This window comes from Thunnus maccoyii, chromosome 14 (assembly GCF_910596095.1).
Source record: "Thunnus maccoyii chromosome 14, fThuMac1.1, whole genome shotgun sequence".
NCBI classification, from domain to species: Eukaryota; Metazoa; Chordata; class Actinopteri; order Scombriformes; family Scombridae; genus Thunnus; species Thunnus maccoyii.
In genome coordinates, this window is record NC_056546.1 from 7,818,026 (window position 1) to 7,832,357 (window position 14,332).

General features: G+C 42.5%; 1 protein-coding gene across 10 annotated transcripts in view; it reads left to right on the top strand.

Moving 5' to 3' along the window:
* Nucleotides 1–14,332, top strand: part of LOC121912203 (homeobox protein Meis1) — a 166,744-nt gene that overhangs the window by 103,914 nt on the left and 48,498 nt on the right. The window lies entirely within an intron of this gene.

The window sequence follows — 14,332 nt, forward strand, 5'->3', positions numbered from 1 at the left end:
TGTTGTGATCCATCCATCCACCCTCCGACTTCTGTGCCCTCCAACAAGGTCAGGCCACAGAGGAGCTGTTGCTTTCTGGCTCCTCATTGGCCTGTCTCCAGGGCTGGGGCGGGCAAACTGGGACATGGACAGGGGTGCCAGGCAATCAGAAGCCAGATTTGGCTCGTCCAATCACTTGGCTTCACGTGGCCCCCTCAAAGTCACCGATTAATTGGTCCGATTGTCCAGTAGACTGGAAGAGAGAACTGTGTGTGTCTCTCTGTATGTATCCCCCTCCCCGACTAGCTTTTCTCTCTCAGTAGCCTGTAGCTGCTCTTGAAAATTTTTCTGTGGAGGAGAATTAGATGCAATTTAATTAACAGGAACTGTAAAGACATAAAAACACGTATTGGTTGCATTGGCACGTATACAATGACAACTTTGAGAGTATGAATATACTCTTGCAGTTTAATTTCTTACAAAGCAGTTCGATTTAACGTTCAATTGAAAGGTTGGTGAAATTTCAGCTTGTAACCAGACACTAATATAAAATAAAGACATTTTCAAAAGCATTAATTTCTGCTTTTATCCAGCTATGCACATAACAAAAGCGTTAATTATTATTTTTTACATCCGCAAATAGAAAGATAGAAATTCAGAGAAACAGTACTCAGTTTTGCGTGCAGGTTGTCTAGACATTGTCTAGACGTTATTGAGGAAGATCCTCTGTCCGGTAATTGTCTTACTGGTGTCCAGCTTTCCTGGTAATCTCTTTAAATGTGAGGCTCTGTGGTATAGATAAAAGGTGTGCAGCTCCCTTGATTAGTCTGCAGTCTGTACTACTGGAGGTGTGTGCGTGTGTGTGTGTGTGTGTAAGTACAGTAGCTGGCAGATACAAACACGATTCTCTCCTTGATTTCCTCAGAGTGTGAACACGGGAAGAAAGAGAAAGAGAGAGAGAGAGGAAGCAGACAAAATGAAAGAAACGGAGCAAAATGAGGAGGAAAGGAGAGAATCTCGGAGTGAATGCTGTGAAAGCATTTTGGAGCAGCGTGTGTGTGTGTGTGTGTGTGTGAAAATTCTATAGTGAGTGAGGAAAAGAGAAAGAGAGAGAGCAGTTATCCCTGATGAGTGTGTTAAGTGCTGCTGAGTGTTGTTTGGGAGTCTATTGAGGCGTATACACCGGTGCTAGCAAACAGCAATATCTTCTCTGCCAGTTCAGAGGTGAAAGAGTAGCGGCCAGGCCAACTTAAACTTACGCTACGTCCCCTTGAGGGTTAAAGAAAAGTGTGTCCATGCATTAAAAAAACAACTGTTTAGTATCTGCAGGGTCACAGGAACATAAACCTAACTTTCTGTTCACATGCTGTTTATGAAAATCAATATGTGAAAGCCATAAAGGGTAATTACACCTCAAAATACCTTGAGAAAACACCCCACAACAACTCACTGTTGCCGGTAGCAAAGTTTATTCAGGCTCAACTGGATTTACTGCATCTCAAACATTATTATCTGTGGTTACATGGGAAAAAGAGATGTTTGGCCTTTCAGTGTCCAATCACGACCTCGCTCTCCCAGATTCACTGAGATCTTTACGACCCCGCTCTATCACGGCGGTCGACGCATCAACTAACATGTAGCGACTCGCCTCCCGGAAAACGATAGCCCTCGATTACTTTTTATTGCCTCCTAGGCAATAACCAAACTCAGAGTGGCCTGAGTTTGCCCCTCTCGAAAAAGAGGAAATTGTATCAAGTTCTCACAGTGGGGGGCCAGTTTGCTTTTAGGATTAGGGCTGGTGTCACCCGGCCGCTGGGGTCATGTGGAAGAAAAGAGTCTAAAATATAGGTAAACAAAGTGACTTCCTACCCTCTTCAACCATCTCTATTGGCATCTTTCAAGCTCTCCTCTCCTCTCCTCTCCTCTCCTCTCCTCTCCTCTCCTCTCCTCTCCTCTCCTCTCCTTTCACATGTGAAACCATCTTCTGCTTTGTCAATCAGGTCCACTAACTCATGTTTTATTGGCTTGAGTGAACATATCTTCTGTGGGAAGGTAATAGTCATAAAACAGTTTGATAAGGTGTCAGGGGCTATTTGACTGTTTGACTTTGGGATTTATGTGCTGTACGTGTTGCTGAGCATGTGCACACATCATCATGTGAGCCCTTATATTTGCACACGTCCGTGTCTTTATTTTCTCACATACGTCTGTGTCTCTGTCTCCTTTTTTTTTCTCGCCATGGCTTCTAATCTCACTATGTGCTTGTTTTTCACTTTCTCTGATGATATTCAGAGGAATCGATTTCCCCATCTCTCTCTGTTACTTTATAGCACTCCTGCATCCATTCTGTCTCTCTCTCTCTCTCTCCGTCTGTTGGTTACATGTGGGCATGTTTGCATGACCAAAGAAATGCAAAGTCTAGCCCAGACCATTACAATATGCCTTGTGTGCACAATTTACATGAAATACATATTCATTCGTGACATGCATGCACACGAAATAGCTCCTCTCTCCTTTTTTTCCCCTTATCTCTCATATGCTTTTACTCAACCTTTCTGCTCGCTTAGGATGTGTCCTGTTCAGAGAGCCTTTCAAATGAAAACATCGGTATCATTTATGTTGCTTATTTCTTACCAAGTTGCCTTTTATCTTCCTTATTTTACTCATAAATTCACTTGGATCAGACCATGTAGTTGACTGCAGTTCCAAGAAAGGGTACAACAGCCATTCATTTAAAAAAAAAAAAAAGAAGAGGTTCTACTTCATTTGCTCCAGTGAGGGAGTGCAAGCGGGAGGGAAATGTATCTTTAGCTCCCATGTTATAATTGTGGCACGCTAATGATGTAGACACATTCTCGCTGTTTGTTTACAGGAAGCGCTCTTCTTTAATTTGCGACTGGCGTGAATGCCAAATGCCTATATCTAATTACTGGTGTTTGCTAAAAGATACTATTTACACACACTTTTTGCCTTGTAGAGGTCTCTTGTGTTTCATGGTGGGGAGATTATGACAAGAAAGTTAAATGTGTAAACGTGGAATTTTTTTTTTTTTGATTTTTATCTGGAGCAGTTTTTTTTTCTGTGTGTGTGTGTGTGTATGCAGGAAATGAAAATTAGGAACAGAGGAGTTATTTTCCACACATGATTTGTACATTTAAACATGAAGCTGTTTTCATTCAGTACCTCTAAATTCAAGATCTTGTTTGAAAAGTGTCAACCAAGGACTCAATTCAGGTTTATTTCTGTATGAAGCACCATAATTTGCATCGTTCTCGTGTAATCATCTCCAAAAAGAAGATGCCACTTTTGTCAAATTACTGGATATCTCCTTCTGGAATGCAATTCTTTAACTGTGATTTGCAAATGTAGACAAGTAACAAGTTTAAATGTGGTAATGCGCTTGTCATGCAAATGAATGGGATAAAAAAGTTTAAGCAGGCTCATTCACTTGTGAAATTATTTGCGTGTGTGTGTGTCTGTGGAAGATCTTGCCATGGGAAACTAGTCACAGCGTAGCATGGTGACAAATTGTCACCATGCTACGCTGTGACAAATTTTGCACTCTCCTTATTTTGTCTGCTTTCAATTCAGCTCCAAATTGCTGGAATTACACTGGGACACGCATGCAAGCTCTCACAGACAGAAAATCATCCCTTGAAGAGGAGCTGAGCTCAGGACCCAGGAGGCCCCTGATCAGAGAGATGTTAACTTTTCAGGGAAGACCCTGATCCACCTCTGCTAGTGGATGACAGGAGTCTGGGGCCAGATGAGCTTTTTCCGCCTGTTTATGCATTTCACTTTTCAAAAATTAAACCACTTTTTTTATAGAGTTATCAATTTTAGATGAATATGAAAGAGACATACTTTGGGCATTGGCTTGTGCGGTGGGAGAATGAGAGAGAGAGGAGGAATGGAGGAGGCAGGAGGGGGAGAGCAAACAGACAGAGTATTAGCACTTTGTTCAGTGGAGAAGCATTGTTTGGCCCCTTGGCACACACAACGAACACACACACAAACAAGCAACTCACTTAAACACACACACATGCACAGAGCAGCAACGTTTATTTAAGCTTTTGATAAAGAGATTAGCCCCATCATCCTACGGTCTTAAGCTAGCCGAGGGGGTCCGTGTTCAGGAAATCCTGGCTTTCCTGACATACGGGCTTATAAGGGAACCTGGCTCTAGCAACACTTATATGATATTGATACAGTTCCTAATGGTCAGATTAACACAATTTGGTCTTAAAATGAAGGGCGGTTTTGCCAGGAAGGGTTATTTCTGCATGAGATTGAAAAAAAGGAGATGAAAATGAGACACAGAGGGAGTTAGAAAGTTAGCAAGAGGGAGAAAAGGATGGAAACAGAAGGTAGAGGAGGCGGAGTAGTTATGCCAGCTGGGCTGTTTTTTTTTTCTTTATTATTAGCCCTATCACAGTAGTTGGAGTCCAGCTTAAAGCTACAAACAGCAAAGTGCTAATTTTAGCCTCCAAAGAGGATAAGGATAAATAGCTTGCTGCCAGTTTGCCATATGGTCCCCTGCCGATTATATTGTGTCAGGAATATTTTCACCCCACCCCCACCTCAGCACACAAACATATACATACAATCACACTCACATATCTGTTGTTTCAGCGTTTACAAAGCTGGAAGATGGCTTTATCTCAACATGTAGATATGACTGAAGAGTTCATCTTCAAAAGGTTTTTAGAAGAAATACAGTTTTCATGATTAAACACAATTAGGACAAATTGTCTAGCCTCTAAATTTGCTTTACTGTCCCTCAAAGAGTCACTGAATTTGTTTTTATTTTGTGCTGTTAATCTCTTTTGTAAGAATAGAAAGATATGTCATAGTGAAACTGTAATTTTCAGACAGGAAATTGTAGTTGTGGCGGCGGCGGCCTCGACCAGCGGTCTTTTTTATCCACTATAGCTTCCAGCTGCAAGGTAACATTTGGCCTCCTCTGTAATCTCCTGCAACTTGGTTTATATTCTCACTTGTAAATGTGAGCCCCGTAGAAGAATAAAAATGAGTCTCCCTCTCCATCAACACACATGCATATGTTCACATGTAAATGCAACACGCACACACACACACACACACACACACACACTCACTCACAGCCACTCTCCATTATTCTCTCACTCTCTCTCCCTCAAATTGAAATAATTCAATTTATGGACACAGTTCCAGACCTCCCTGGCTAAGACCATTATGCATGGAGCCCCCCCTTTTCTAACAAAAGAACGGGAGAATTTACCAGCCGGCTCTCCAAACGACACTCGCACAAAGCCAATTTCATGCCAGGAAAACACCAGCAGAAGTGCCATTTTTGGTCAAAACCTGTATCCCTGCGGATTTTTTTTTTTTTTAAATCATTGAATATGGGTCGATGCCACTTTAATTTTTGTCAGGATTCCCTTAGCTTCTAACATTCAAACCTGGCTTCTGCATATGTGCGCTTGCTTAATAGTGCAAGTGCATATAATATCACATCCCTTGTGTAGTTTTTTTTCTTGTATGATGTAGTCACAGATTTGATCCCTGCAATAATCAATGTGTCCATTTACAACCGTTTCTGCTGCTTCAGGTGACTCTGAACATCTACCTGTTCAAATATTCTGTTTCAGTCTAGGCAATAATGTCACTTCAAAGCCCGAAGATGTGAAATACCGTGTTTGAGGTAACTGGGCGCGTTGTGAGTCTGAGTAACCTTGGATGCGGGAGGTTGGAGGGTTGATTTTATGTGTGTCAACTGGGCCAAAGCTTGACCCAGGGCTGACCCAGACCAAACATGCTGCCTCCTGAGGCCCCCTCCCCTTGGTCCTTTTGACATGGATACCTGCTTTAGGGATTCAAGTGAGAGATAAAGACCTCAAGCTTTTTTAAGAGTTTAGAAAGAGAGAGAGGAAAGAGAAGCTAGATAACAAATACCTGTAGGTAAACACAAGAGCAGCAGGGTGGGCTGGAGGGCAGCAAGGGCGTTTACTTTGTGTGTTTGCAAAGCAACACAAGGCATGCCACTTGCGGTACACACACTCACACACATTTGGATGTAACCTGATCATCCCCTCTCGCTCCGAGCCAGTGAAACTCAAAGAGATGAGCAGGGACTGGGGGCAGAGATTCTCACTGGTGATAACCTTTGGAGTAAAGGCCTGAGTGGCAGTGTTAAACACACACACACAAACACACACATCGCATATATGAATTGTACACACAAGCTCCCATGGGTAGTCCCAGGTCTTTGTTCCGCTGAGGTTCTGTTTAGTGGTAGAGAGGTCATACTCTTACAGGAAGTCACCCTCAGAGAGGGCTGCCTCTTTTAGGAAGTGACTTGGTGGGACTGTGTGACGAGAGTGCCGGCAGCCACGGGGGGCATATCACTCCCGTCCACATGGGCCCATGGTCCACAGGAAGTAGGTCTGCTGTAAACCCACTCACTTCCTCTTCCTCTGCCCCTGTCCCGAAAGCCTTATCTGGGCTGCGTATGGGGAGGCTGATAGGACTACAAATCCCCCACATCCCCACAACACCACATCCTGTGCCTATCAAGGACACGCTGACAAGGAGGAGGAAGTGGAGATGCAACATTACTTTGGAGGCAGAATCTATAATGTTCATTTAATAGTCTTTAAAAAGTCATCCAATAAAAAAAAGAAATTGCCACACACACTTGATCTGTTTACTCATTAAAAATCAGCTAAAACCCTAAAATGTAAATGGAAAAGCTCAACAACCAAAACTATTTAAAGAGAGTAGGTTGTCGCTCAGATAAGGACTTATCCTGTTTTCTAACCACCCCTTCAGTAACTTGAGCTTGTGGGTGCAGACTATATTTTACTCCTTCACGATACTAAAACCTTCTGTTATTCCAAAAAAAACTTACTGGAAGCTAATGTGCTATTATTAGCTTGCAGGGCTGGCATGCCTGTATTATCTAACTACATACTGCAGTTTGGCTGGCGCCGATAGGTTAGCATGAGTGGGAAAATCCTTGTGTATTGTAAGTGTTTATCAGAAGCTGTGTCACTCAGATAGTTACCATGTGGAAAAATGCACACACGGACGAGTGCTGCACACGTTAGCTCTGAAAAATAAACTTCCTGGGAAACTTAATTTTGGTTAATGGAACCTACACCCCAAATATGAAGAAGTGATTACAGACAATTTGTTGGTACAAAAATTATACATTTTTACTTAAAGTCTCCCTCAACTCAAAATGTTTTTCTTCTAGTTCCTTCAGTTGAATGTTTAAGCGTCACTGTGCAGAATGATATATGTGCAGTTTGACACTGGAAAGCAGTTTTCACATTCATCTGCTGAAAGTAGAAAGTTTCTCTGAGCTCACTGAAAATCCACTTGTAAGGGGCGGACCTACAAGTATGATTTGTGACATCACAAATAGTTTGGAGCCAATCCTGATCCTATATTCAACTCACACAAGTGTGATATGGAAACTCGAAGCCTCCAGTGCACATACACTGAGAATAGACTTTACAGTGAAGTAGGAGAGATCTTCTGTGAAGTAATAAACTTTTGAAATGAAATATATTTGCATATTCATAGACTCTGGAATTTTTAATGAGGGAGAAGGAAGAGATATAATTTAAGGATTTTAACATGGTAATTACACTTTTTTTGTGGAAAAACCATATCAGACGCACAATATTATTCCAAACAGAGTCTTTTTATATGTTTTAATACATGTCTGGAGGGGATCTTTAATTTTAGTTCATTAAACTGGTTGCTTTGATAGACTGGTTGAAATTAAACAAGTTAGTGCTGCAAGATATAATTTCACTAAATTTAACTCATCTAAAAGTGTGTGCACAGATCATTTGAAAGGATGTATTTTCAGTAAATTCATCTTGGCTAAAAATGTTACCTTGATGCTGTTGCTTAGTAGCGGGCTCCTGAGTGTCTTCGTGCAAAGAAAGATTAATTTATAGTCAGTTTAACTTGATTGACGAGGATATTTTGATAGCTTCTGAAAAGCCTTCCATGAGTAAATCTAGTTTTCTGGTGCTAAAAATATATTTTTCACCACATGTTAGTCCACAACAAAGTTAAAATAGGATGTTTTTCCTTTAGTTTAGCTGAAGGTTCCCTCTCTTTGTCCCATGTCTACATTGAAGGACTTTGGAACGCCCTTCAGCACATCAGCTGACTTTTGGAAAGGACCGCCGTGCCATTGTGCTGTTAAGTGCTCTTAGCTTTTGTTATAGTCCTTGTCCTCTACCATCCCTTCCCCCCCTTCCCTTCTTCCATAGTCCATTTGACTCTCTCTCCCTCTCTCTCGCTCCCGTTCGCCGTGTGCTGGGTTTGACTCGAGCTTGGCGAGTCAAAGGTGTCAAAAGCCATCTGAGAGGCAGCGCAAGAGAGTGAGCGTTAAGAGTGAGAAAGCAGCAAAAGAGGCACGATTTCAGGAATCTTACCGTTGTGTGTGTGTGTGTGTGTTGGTGTGTAAGTGTAGTGTGAGGACTTCCCTTCACTGAGGCGAAGAATCCGTGGGCCCCCCTCACAAGTGCTCCCATTTGAACTGGCTCTGGCCTTCTATCTTCAGGTTAGAAAAAAAAGAAAAACGGCAACACAAAGGCAAGAGGGCAAAAATCAATAGTTACACAGCAAAAGTGCTCAACATGAAAGGGTGAATTCATCGCCCTACACTTTCATTTTAGCTTGTACCGTCTGTCTCTTTCTCCCTCATTCTTTCTCTCTCGACTGATCTGGAAGTGGGAATAAAAGGCAGTGTGTATGTGTATGTGTGTGTGTGTGTGTGTGTGTGTGTGTGTATCTGTGTGTGGGGGCATACTGCAGTTTAATGTCGTGCCGGTACCCCGCGCTTGAGGCAGTTTCCAGCGTGTCAGGCAGCCTGTGGTGATGACCCTTTACGGGAAAATGGCACAGAGAGAGCAGTCACATTTACACTGACATTTTTGCCATCACCTATGGCTATGTCAACAAGCCTGATCCCTCCCCCCCCTCACAGCCAACAGTGGATGGGCCTCCACCATAACACACAGAAGCACAGGAACACATTCACAAAGAGAAAATGACCGCAACAACACAGGTCTGATATTCACTATTTTCTAAAAGGTGACCTGATTAATCCACTACAGCTGCAATAATACATATTTATACCTGTCTAGTCTGATTAAGCATTTAGTCTATAAAATGTCAACAGTAAGAAATACCCAGCTCAATTTCCTACAGCCCAAGGTGTCTCACTCTTGCATGTGCAGCTGTACACATGTGCACACATGTTCATATGACACTAATGGAGAAGCAAATGTCTGCTTACTGGAGCAAAAGCCCTATATCTCTCTCCCCTAAACCTCAAGCTTTGAGGAACACTTTTAATTAACTCCTTAATATGCTCAGTTTTTTTTTTCTTTTACTGTTGTTAGTTAAACACATTCCCTGTCACTGGCTTTCTGATCTCCTCCTCATCAGATCACCCCAAATGAAATAATTGCTCCAAACTTGGCTCAGATTTTCACAACAAGAAGTCTCCAGTGTGCTTTAATTACAAATAACCCTTGTAAATGACTCACCAGTTACTGTCATTATTGAATCTGTCAGTGCTGATCCACAAAACTGTCATCATTCAAAGTAACCTGCTTTGTTATTGCGTAGCACCCATTATTTACTGTAATTACTTCAATAGAATTGTCTTTGATTACAGGAAGCAATTACTTAGGTCTCCCCTGATTGTTTACCTGGCAAGCCCTGTTTTCCTTTCTCTTGTAATAATGACAACTTTATCTGTCTACCTAATCTTTCTGTTCATTATGCTGTAGCTGCTGTATGTTCTACAAAGATTAATCTACGCTTCAGAATCACATGATCCAAATGCGTTGGCGGAAGTTTTGAGCAAAAGATCTGAAAATAGTGGAGTTTCTATCTGGCAAAGGCAGGAAGGGAAGTCTAGACTAGCCATATTGTTTTGTCGACAGCGCATGTCATTATCCGCAGAATAGTCGAGGGGATTTCTCTCTGTCTCTCCTCCTCCTCGGGAATAAAAGGGAGGCGAAACAGCATTGGTCACAGAGAGTGTTTTGTATTGAAGTGTGTGTGTGTGTGTGTGTCAGTGTGTGTGTGTATGTTGGTTTAGTATACTTTAGTAGTCATTATTGGAAAGTTGCCTTATTGAAAGATCCTAGGAAAAGGGTGCATGTGAGTGTGTTCAAGTTTGTGTCTGTTTTCGGTGCTTTAAAAGGAGAGACGCTTTTGAAAATGTGCCCCTACTTGGGAATTGCGTTGCGAGGAATTCCTGCATGTTCAGAATATTTGGAGATGGGAGGGGCCTCCAGAGCCATGCAAAGGGAACCCCCCACTGCCTGCTACCCTCCTGCTACCCCCCCTCCCCAAGTCTAGAGCTTATGAATGGCCTGAATACAATAAACGCCACTTTTTTCTTTTCTCCCTCCCTCTTGCGAGCCCTTCTTTACCCCTCTGAGGATTTCTGGGAATGTAATGTGTGTCTATGTGTGCGAGGGTGCGTGTGCTTGTGTGTGAGTGCCAGAAAGAAAGATTGAGAGGGAGAGCACTTTAGTGAATATACACCAGCATGTGTGTGTGCTTTGTGTATCATGTTTTGTGTGTGTATGTGTGTGTGTGTGTGTGTGTATGAATTTCTCGCCTGCCAATATGAGATGTGTGTATCCCATGTGGAACAGGATAGCAGGCCCCTGAGGCCTGGGCCTTGCCTGGGCAGCCAACCCAGGGTCATGTGAGCTTTCTGGGGTGTGAAACTCTAGGAGTGGCCCATGAGAGATCAGCTCCAGGTCACTCGCACTCACAGTGAAAGACACACTCTCTCTCTTTCTTGCAACAAATTGCCCATAGACTAAATGCACTGTCATAAACTCAAAAGACCTGTCTCCACTCTTTCTCCCTCTCAGTCCATCCACGGCCTATAAAACCTTGCAAAAACATCTCACTGTATCCTCCAAAAACGTTTGGCCATCTGTGAACGATTCCTCACACAGGATCCCACTCATGACATCTGGCACAAAGCTAATATTCATAACCTTATTCCTCATCTCGGCAGTGCTCCTATGAAGAAAAAAAAAAAAAGATTAGAAAGCTAAATGTCATAATTCTCTCATGTTGCGCTAGAAGCGACGTGCCTGACATGATCGCTGTTCGCAGATGACTGACTGGTGAATCCGTAGCTGTTAATTCGCCAGGCAGCAGAAAAATGGCTGACACCTTGGAATGGCACATGTGCCCGCACAGAGGGGGCAGGTAGTACCAATGGCTGTGAGATGGTTCATAATCAGATCATAACAGATTAGCCTAGATACTGCTTGATAATGTCAGGGTATGCCTTGAGACAGAGAGATGTATGGAAGTGATCAACACACAGGAGAGGGAGACGAACAGACAGAAGAGAGGAAGCGTCATTAGTGTGCAGTAGTTAAAGAGGTAGATTGAAAACGTCAACACTGAGGCTAATGAGCAATGTTAAGCCGGTTTTACCTCAGTTTTAGCCAGATTTTATAAGTGAAATATCATTTGCTGCTGTTTGACTTACAAAACTTCAAACCTACAGTGAAGAAAGATAACAATGCCTGTGCAAATATCCTCCATCCCAACCCCACACTCCAGCAGACAGAGAGAGAGAGAGAGAGAGAGAGCGAGAGAGAGAGAGAGAGCGAGAGAGAGGAGAGAGAAAAGTAATGAAGTAGGAAGGAGGGCAAGGCAGGAATGAAACATGAAGTAGCGGAAAAGGCTTAAATAAAAGCCACCCAAGCTGAATGAGCATAGAAATAAGTGTCTGTTTAGCTAATGCTAACGAAGCTAGTGGAAATGCATGGCGAAAGCTAACCTAGTTTTTACGTCATTAACTGTTTGTTCACGGTGTGTGTGTGTGTGTGTGTGTTTGTGTGTAAGAGTGTATACGGCATGTGAGGGGATTGATAAAATATTCCTTCCCTCGGTTGGCCCCGGGGCATTTCAACTGCCCCTGGCTCCTTCCAGTCACTGGCCTGCTCCCTAATTGCTACACACACACACATACACATACACACACATGCACACTCGCGTGCACACATGCACACACACGTACGACATTCAGAGCTTCTGTGGCTGGAAACACATGCATAAAGAAATACAGAGATAGACGCACACATACAGACGAATGCACATCCATGCATGCATGCATTCTTCACACACGAACTTGCACCCCCACCGTCCTGCATTGATTCACCCCTTCCCTCCCAGCCCCTCCTCCAACTAGTTGCAAAGACATTGTCATGGCCGATCAGTGGGCCATGCCCAGAGTTGTGCCTGTGGCTTTTCCTCATGGGGAGACTGGAGCTTGCTAGCCTGGCCGCTTCACACTGTATGTATGCAGCTCAGGCTTACAGGCTGTTGATGCTCTTAATGAGCCTGGCAGCCTGTCTATGGACAAGAGTGACTGACTGGTTCATTGGCTGACTGGCTTATGAGCTGCCTCACTGGCTGATTGACTGATGGGCTAACCAGGTGACTGACAAGGTGACTTGTTGGCTTTATAGACTGACTAGCTTACTGGCTTACTAGATAGGACGTTAGTTGACGAGAAGACAACTGACTGATGCGGTTATCGGTTTTCCAACCCAGTTTAGATGAAACCACACCCACTTCCATATGGTGATAGGCTCGATGGTTCGATGAAAGCCGTGTTCATGCGGGTCCCGCGAAATATGACCGCTACAGTAGCTTGGAAAACAGCGATATGGGGCACTGGATTTGATGAATTTACTGTTTATCAGACCACAAATGAGACAAGAATTAGCTAGCTAGCGTGCTATTTTCTAACTATGGAATGTAGTCAGTTAATAAATTAATAAGGAAATACATAAATTAATAAGATGTTTAGAATGGTGTGTGTGTGAGAGAGAGCTGAGCCGAGCCCAGAAAAGAGTCCAGAAACGTTATATTAGTTGGTGCTGAGACTAACTCCCCCTTCTCAGACACACTTTGACCATTCTCACGCCATCACTGCTTTCCAAACACCAATCAGAGTAAACCAAATTATAACGCAATGTAAAGAAACCTATTCAGAACATTGGAAAGAAGAAACTAAAAGCCAACATAGATCAGAATATTATCTGGCCCTGAAAAGAAATTATGAATTGGCAGAATATCTCTTTACTGTCAGAGATAGAAAGCAGAGACAGATCCTAACCAAGTACAGGCTCAACGACCACAAATTGGAAATCAAAAAAGGAAAACACAAAAAATCATGGCAACCAAATGAAAACAGAGTATGTGGCCACTGTTTGACAGGTGACATTGAGACAGTGATGCACTTCCTCCTACAATGTAAAACATTCAATGAAATAAGTGAAATATTTACTTTAACGAGTTCAACTCTGTAATTTCAGATTTCAACGAGCTTAGTGACCTCTCAAAAATAAAAAATACTCCTTGGAGAAGGAGACAGGGTATATCTTTCTGCCTAATATGTATCAACATGCCACAACACACACACACAGATACACACAGACACACAAGACCTGACTGACTGAAAACAAAGTGGACAGAGAAGCTACATAATTAATTCATTAGCTAGGAACAATACTCGGCTATTAATGTTAACATAATAGCTGCATGCTCATACCATACATTACTTCAGCTCTGTGTAACTGTGTTCGTCAGTCATCTTTGAAAAGCGCTATATTCTAAGCTACCGTAGCTGTCAAATTTTGTGGGACCCGCATGAGCGCAGTTTCCATGGGATACAGACATTTAATCTAAACTGGGTTGGAAAAACAATAGATGCCTGACCGACCAACTGATTAGGTGACATGACTGAGGCCTAATTAAGTCACTTAAATCACAACTAAGTCACTTAGATTTTGAAATCGCTGCTTAAATATCTAGTGATCTACTTTAAAAACCACAAAAGAATACAAAAATGTTTAAATCTGGTCTGTTGAGTACAAAACACTCGTGCTCCCTGTCTTATTTCCTGACATCGGTGTGCATCAGCGCTCCAGAAAAGCAGCAATTTTATCATATTTACTCCCCAGATTGGACATCCGAGCCACTTGACTACTTCTTCTGTCTCTATGGTGCTACATATAGTACTAAAGACAGCAAATAAGTTTTGCTAGAAATGTAATAATGGCTGAATTACGTTTTCTCTCAACATAATGAGAAAATGTTGTTAAATAACGTATTTTGGAAAGTTGCAAAAATGTTGGTACTGGATGTGAATGTTCAGTGACAACATAGTCCTTTTTTTTCCCCACCAAAATATCTGATCTTGCGGTACAATATCTGCTAATGGTAACTACAGTGAACTCCAGTGTGTCACACAATAGTTCTTTCCTCTCTTATCCATCATTTTCTCCTT